Source organism: Octodon degus, unplaced genomic scaffold, assembly GCF_000260255.1.
Source record: "Octodon degus isolate 3935 unplaced genomic scaffold, OctDeg1.0 scaffold00063, whole genome shotgun sequence".
Lineage (NCBI taxonomy): Eukaryota > Metazoa > Chordata > Mammalia > Rodentia > Octodontidae > Octodon > Octodon degus.
The window spans coordinates 1,795,811-1,802,560 of NW_004524639.1; the positions used below are offsets into that span (position 1 = coordinate 1,795,811).

The following is a 6,750-nucleotide window of genomic DNA, read 5'->3' on the forward strand; positions in this document are numbered from 1 at the left end:
CAAGACATTAACATAGGGACACAAGAAATATGAAAAAGCAAAGAACTATAATAACTCAAAAAAGAATGCAATAATATTCAAGAAATAGACACTGATATGAAGGAAATTTCTTTTTTTATTTTAGGGAAGGGTCTACAAGGTATTCAGGGTCTCACTACTAGATCCAACTCATAGTGATCTGCCTGTTTACAGCCTCCCAAGAGATGAGATTACAGGCAAGTGCCACCACACCCAGGCTCAATTGCTGTCTCAGCACACCCTGGGGGGTGGGGCTGGCATGGCAGGCCTGGGGATCAAACCCTCAGCCCCTGTATCTGCTTACAGGCACTTTAATCTGCTGAGCTATTTGGCCAGCCCTTAGGAAATTTCTTAAATTTCTTTAGTCTTTCTTTTTTTTTTCTTTTCTCTTTTCTTGTGGAACCGGGGATTGAACTCAGGCCCTTGTGCTTGCGAGGGAGGCACTTATTCCACTGAGCCATCTCCCCAGCCCCTAAAATTTCTTAAATTTCTGAAAAATGAAATTTTAAAAATGATTCTAAGGTGATTCCTAAGTTTTTTGTACTACTATGTGTGCGATTGTTTTCCTGATTGCATTTTTAGCAAGTTCATCACTAAGGTATGAAAATGCTGCTATTTTTCTACATTTCTTTTGTATCATATAACTTTACATAATTAATTTACTAGCTCTATTAGTTTCCCCCCCCCCAAGTTTGACTCAATTTTATTTACACTCATCCCAAACCACACAACCTGGGGCTACAGAACAAATCTCAGGGAAGCAGAGATGGAAGGCTCCTGAGAACAATGACAAGGGTGCAGGGAGAACAGGGAAGGGCCCGCAAGGATGGATGGATGGCTCATCTCTGGGAAGTGCCCTTTGGGGCATGGGCAGAGGAGCATGTGTAGTCTCCTTCAGGATTTGGACATGGACACAGCAAGTCTGATGAGTCCCGCTAGTCCTCCCATGCCCAGGGCCATGTCACCAATGCTGGCCATGCCCACCAGGCCATCTTTCTTCATAGCCTTGTCAATGAACCTTTCCAGCTCTTTTTCTTGGTTTTTCTAGGGCCTGTCTTCAGCAGCCCGTACATGTCCTTTAGGGCCTTTTCATATTCCTTGAGCCGGTAGTTGCCCACAGCCAGGAAGAAGACCTAATCCCACTGTTCCTTTTTGCTACCTTTGGGCAGCAGCTCCTCCAACAGCGCAATGCCCTTCCGGATGTCATCATTGTATTTGCTCCGCACCTGGTGCCAGGCGTACTCAAACTGCATGCCCTTGGACACTGAACCTGCTGCTTTCTCAGACTGAAATTTCTTTTGAGACTTCATCAGATCATCCACAGACACCAGGTTGTTTATCACGGCCTCCATGGCCACCGCCCCCACGATTCTTATACCACAGACTCTACTGTGCCACAGTTTCCATGGCCTAGCAGTGGGGCTCTATTAGTTTTTTTAAACAACATTCTGTTATTTTTTTAATCTTTTATTTATTTATTTGGTACAAGGTCTCACTAAGAAGCTCAGACTTGGGGTCAGTGCGGCATGCACTACTGGGGATTGAACCTGGGTCCTTGCAATTGCCAGGCAGGCACTTAGACTGCCGAGCTATCTACCCTTCTATTAGTTTTTTATGATGTTATTATGTTTTTCCATGAATCAAATCATGTCATTTGCAACAGGGATAAATTTGACTTCTTTCTGTCCAATTTAGATGTCCTTTCTTTTTCCTGCCTAGTCACTCTGCCTAACACTTCCAATAGTAGGTTAAATGAAAGTGGTCCAAGTGGATAGTCTTGTTCTAGTTCATTGAAGGGAAGTCCTTGCAGATTTTCCCCATATAGTATATTAGCTGTGGGTTTTTTTCATATAAAGCCTTTACTGTGTACAGGTATATGAACTCTGTGCTTAATCTGTTGAGGTTTTATCATGGATGTATATTAAATTTTATGGATTTTTTTCTGGGTCTATTGAGATGATCATTTGGTTTTTGTCTTTAAATCTGTTGATGTGATATATTATTTTATTGATTTTCACATGGCAATCATCCTTACATTCCTGGGAGAAATTCCACTTAATCCATAGTGTATAATGTGTTTAATCTTTTTGATATACTGTTGAATTCTCTTTGCTAGTATTTTGGTATTTTTTGTATCTATGTTCACTGTTTGTAATTTTCTTTCCTATTATGTCTTTGACTTTGGTATCAGAATAATACTGACCTCAGTAAAACACTTTGAAAGAGTTCCTCATATTTCATTTTCTTTGAAATGATTTCAGAAGGATTCAAATTCATTAATCCTTAAATGCTTTGTACAATTTGATTGTCAAGCTATCAGAGCCTATACTTTTCATTGATGAAGGTCTTTAGTTATTGTTTCAATCTTTTTCCTCATTAGTGGTCTGTTTAGATTTTCTATTTCCCCCTGACTTAATCTTGGTAGGTTGTACATGTACAGAAATGTATCTATTTCTTTTGAGTTTTCCAATTGATTAGCCTATAATTGTCCACATCAGTCTATTATGATCTTTTATAAGTCTAGTCTGTGGTTGTTACTGTTTCCTTTTCCATGTTCAATTTTATGTAATTAGTTTTTTTTCTTTTGTCAGCCTGGATAAAAGTTGTGTGCTATGTTTATCTTTAACTATCAATTTTTTATTTCATTGATCTTTTTTGCTTCAAATGGTTCTTTCTGTTTTAATCTATATTATTTCTTTCTTTCCATTAATTTTGGGTCTCATTTCTTTTTGCCTTTGTAAAGTACAACAACAGTTTTATGTTAATTTGAAACCTTTCTCTCTTATTTTGACATATGCACTTATCGGTATGAAATTCCCTCTTAAAACGACTTCACTCCAAAACACTACAAAAGATGCAAATGATCTGAATAGGTATTTCTCAAAAGAATAAATACAAGTACAAATGATTAATGAGTGAATGATAAAATGCTCAGTATCACTAATCACCAGGGAAATGCAAATTGATATCACAATGTGATATCATATCACATGTTAGAAATGGCTTTTAACTAAAACACACACACAAAAAAAACAAACAAAAGAACTGAGAGCAAATGCTAGTAAGGATACAAAGAAAGCAGAGTCCTTATACTGAGTTAGTAAAAGGTCAATTAATATAACCACTATAGAAAACCTTTATATAGGGGCCAGTGAGATAACTCAGTAGACTGAAGCACCTGCTTAGGCAAGTGCAGGTGCTGCGGTTTGATCCCGGCACCATATGCCATGCTAGCCCCACCTATAGGGCTGGCTGAGCCAGGCAACACAGTCCAGGCATAGTGGCACACACCTGTAATCATAGCGCTAGAGAGGCTTAAAACAAGAGGATCACTGAGTCTGAGCTGCATAGTGAGACCCTGTAACAACCAAATATGTTTTAAAAAATAGAGTTTTTTTCATAAACTATATGTAAAACTACCATATAACCTAGGATTTCCACTACTAGGTATACATGAAAAGGACAAAAAATCATTAAATGAAGTAAATACTTGCTTCCCATATTTATTGCAGCACTATTAACAATAGCCAATATATAGAATCAACTAAGGTGTCTATCAATTGATGAATGAATAAAATAAAGTGGTACACAAAATATGATATATTATTTAGTCATAACAAGGATTGGAATCCTGTCATTTGCATCAAAATGGATCAACCTGTGTGAAGTGAAGTAGCCAAGCACATAAAGACAAATGCAAGAATTTTATTGTGCATTTGTAGAAACTAAAAAATCAATCTCACAGAAAAAATGAGAAGAGTAGTCATTCAAACCTATAAAGGGTTCAGATAAGGTGTATCAAAATACAGGCAAGATGAATTAATTCTAGTGTTCCATAGCCCATTCGGGTAACTTTAGCGTATATCAAATCTCTGATATATTTTGAAATAACTAGAAAATGAATCTGAAGCTATGCCATACATATAAATGGCTACTGTTTGAGATGGAAATTCTCATTACCTTGATTTGATCATTATATATCATACATATGTATCTAATTATTATATTTTAATGCATAAATACATACAATATTGTGGATCAAAAAAGGAACCACAAATGACCACCTAATCATGCAACAAATTAGAAACAACATGTCTGAGATGGATCATTGGAAGAAAAGACAAGCAGCCTGTGTCTAGCACTCCAGGAGCCCCTGGATCCCGTTCCCACTCTGTGGTGACTGGGCACTTCACTTTATTTTATTTATTTATTTATTTTTTGCAGTTCTGTAATTTTATTTCCAAGTTAGTTCTCATCCACATTCACTGTCTGGAGATTTTTGAACGTGGTAACAGGTACGTAGGTTACCAAGGTATACAGCTTGTTTGGTGAATCTTCATCCTCATTCCGTTTCCTGGACAACCGTACTCGGATACGATATGGAACATTCCTTATTCCTTTGGCCCACAGCTTTGTTGAGCCTGGTGTCAATGCGCACATCGGGAGTCCCCATTTCCTTCATGGCAAACTTCCGGATCTCCTTAAGTGCCCGAGGGGCGCGCTTCTTGAAGCCCACTCCGTGGATGCGCTTGTGAATGTTGATTGTGTACTCTCGGGTCACCACCTCGTTGATGGCAGAACGACCCTTCTTCTTCTCGCCACCCTTCTTTGCAGGAGCCATTCTGCCGGGCCCAAGTTGGAAAAGGGCACTAAACTTTAGCAAAAGGTATACTCTTTGTCTGTGTGAAGTAGAGTGCTTGTGTAACTTTTCTCTTTTGATTTGTGATTGTCAGGAACTACACTCATTGTTTGAAATACAATTGACCTTGCCTCCTGGGTATTACCTCAACTCGATTATTCCATATTTTAATATGTTGCTAGATATGAGTTCATATAACTTTTAAAGATTTCTTCATCTTTATTCACAAATGAGATCAGTTTATAAATTTTCTTTCTCAACACTGTTTTTCACAAGTTTTTAGATTAAGAATGTATTAATCTTATAAAATTAATTGACAAGTATTACCACCATTTAAAAACAATTCTGGGGCCAGCAAGATAGCTCAGTAGAATAAGCTCTTGCCTGGAAAGCACAAGGTTCTGAGTTCAATCCTTGGTACCACAAAAAATAGAAAAATAAAAATAAAAATGAAAAACATTTCTGAAAAATGTTGTAAGCAATTTTGACCACTTAGTTCTTAAATACCTAAGCAAAAATTGCAAAAGAAGTTTCCTCTGTGGAAATAAAACAGTACTGATTCAACTTCTTTAATAGTTAATTCACTATTAATAATTTTTTGTTTCTGCTTCAGTCACTTTTATCAAGTTATTATTTTTCATATGTACACATAGTGTGTCCAGAAGCCTTTGTTGAAAATTCTCCAATGAATTATGTTTGCATTATAAACTGATCTATTTTCAGGCTCATATGGTATAATTTCTAGTCTCTGTCTGTTCCATTAATCCATTTTTTTACCCTTATACCAATATCCCACAATCTTGAGTACTATACATTTATAGTCTTGCACATCTTGAAATCAGGAAGTAGCACTCCAATTTTGTTCTGAAATTTCAAGATTGTTTTAGATATTTAAGATATTTTGATTTCCATCTGAAGTTTGGAGGTGCAATATGGTTTCTATAAAAGCCTATTGGAATGATGATTGAGATTTTACTAAATCTGTCTATCAATTTGGAGGGAATTAATAATAATTTTAAGTCTAGCTTAGATAAATTACAATTTTTGAAGTATTTCTTCATATCACATAACTGTTTAAGTTAATTTGCCTATTTTTTCATAAATTTGTTTTATTGTTTTTAATGTCTGAAACATATGTAATGATAGTTTGCTTTTTATTCCTCATATTAATTATATGTACCTTCACTTTTTCCTTCAGTAGCCTTCTTGGAGGATTCCTGAATGAATTAATCAAAATGCTCTGGATCTTTGTAGTAATAGCAATAAGAATAAAAACCTCAAAATGTAATATTGCAGAAGTTCATCTCTCTGAAAAGGTTGCTTCAAAATAGATTGATGAACTAAATATAACCACTTAAATATGCATAAATCTTTTATAAGAAAGGTGTAAATCTTCAATACCTAGACTAAGCAATGTGACATGGATCAAAGTGAACAAGAGGAAAATAAATAAATTGGATTTCATCAAACTTAAAACTCTATGGTGTTGGGGGCAAGGAGATGGCTCAGGGGAATAAGTGCTTCCCTGGCAAGTACAAGGGCCTGAGTTCAAGCCCTGGTTCCAAAAAAATAAAAATAAAAATAAAAATAAAAATAAAAACAAAAACAAAAAAACACTATATGGGGTAGAATCCCTAGTTCCCCATGCCACTCCAGCACCACTGCTGGACATGCACAGCCAGCCAGAGTCTGGGCGTGGTGCCCAGAGTCTGGGCACGCCTGTAATCCCAGCACTGGGGAGGTTGAAACAGGAGGATCACTACAAGTCTGATCTGTGTAGTTAGACCCTGTACCGCACATATTAAAAGAAAATAATAATAATAATAATATAAAACCTTAGTACTTCAAAGAGTCTCATAAAGAAAGTTGTAAGAACAGGAGCGGGGGATTTGGCTCAGCAGTAGAATGCTTGCCTAGCAAGCTGGAAGCCCTGGGTATAGTCCTTGGCACCAAAACCAAAAATCAAACCTCCCCTAAAAAACAATTCAATCAATGAAAATTTCAAAACAACCCACAGAATGGGAGAAAATGTTTGAAAATGACATATAAGGTATTTACCTATATCTTATATACAAGAATAAATAACTTTTTTT

At 36.5% G+C, this 6,750-nt stretch overlaps 1 pseudogene; it reads right to left on the reverse strand.

Annotated features, from left to right (window-relative positions):
- Positions 1-912: 912 nt before the first annotated feature.
- Positions 913-1,370, reverse strand: LOC101586397 (annotated as a pseudogene).
- Between the last annotated feature and the right edge of the window lie 5,380 nt (positions 1,371-6,750).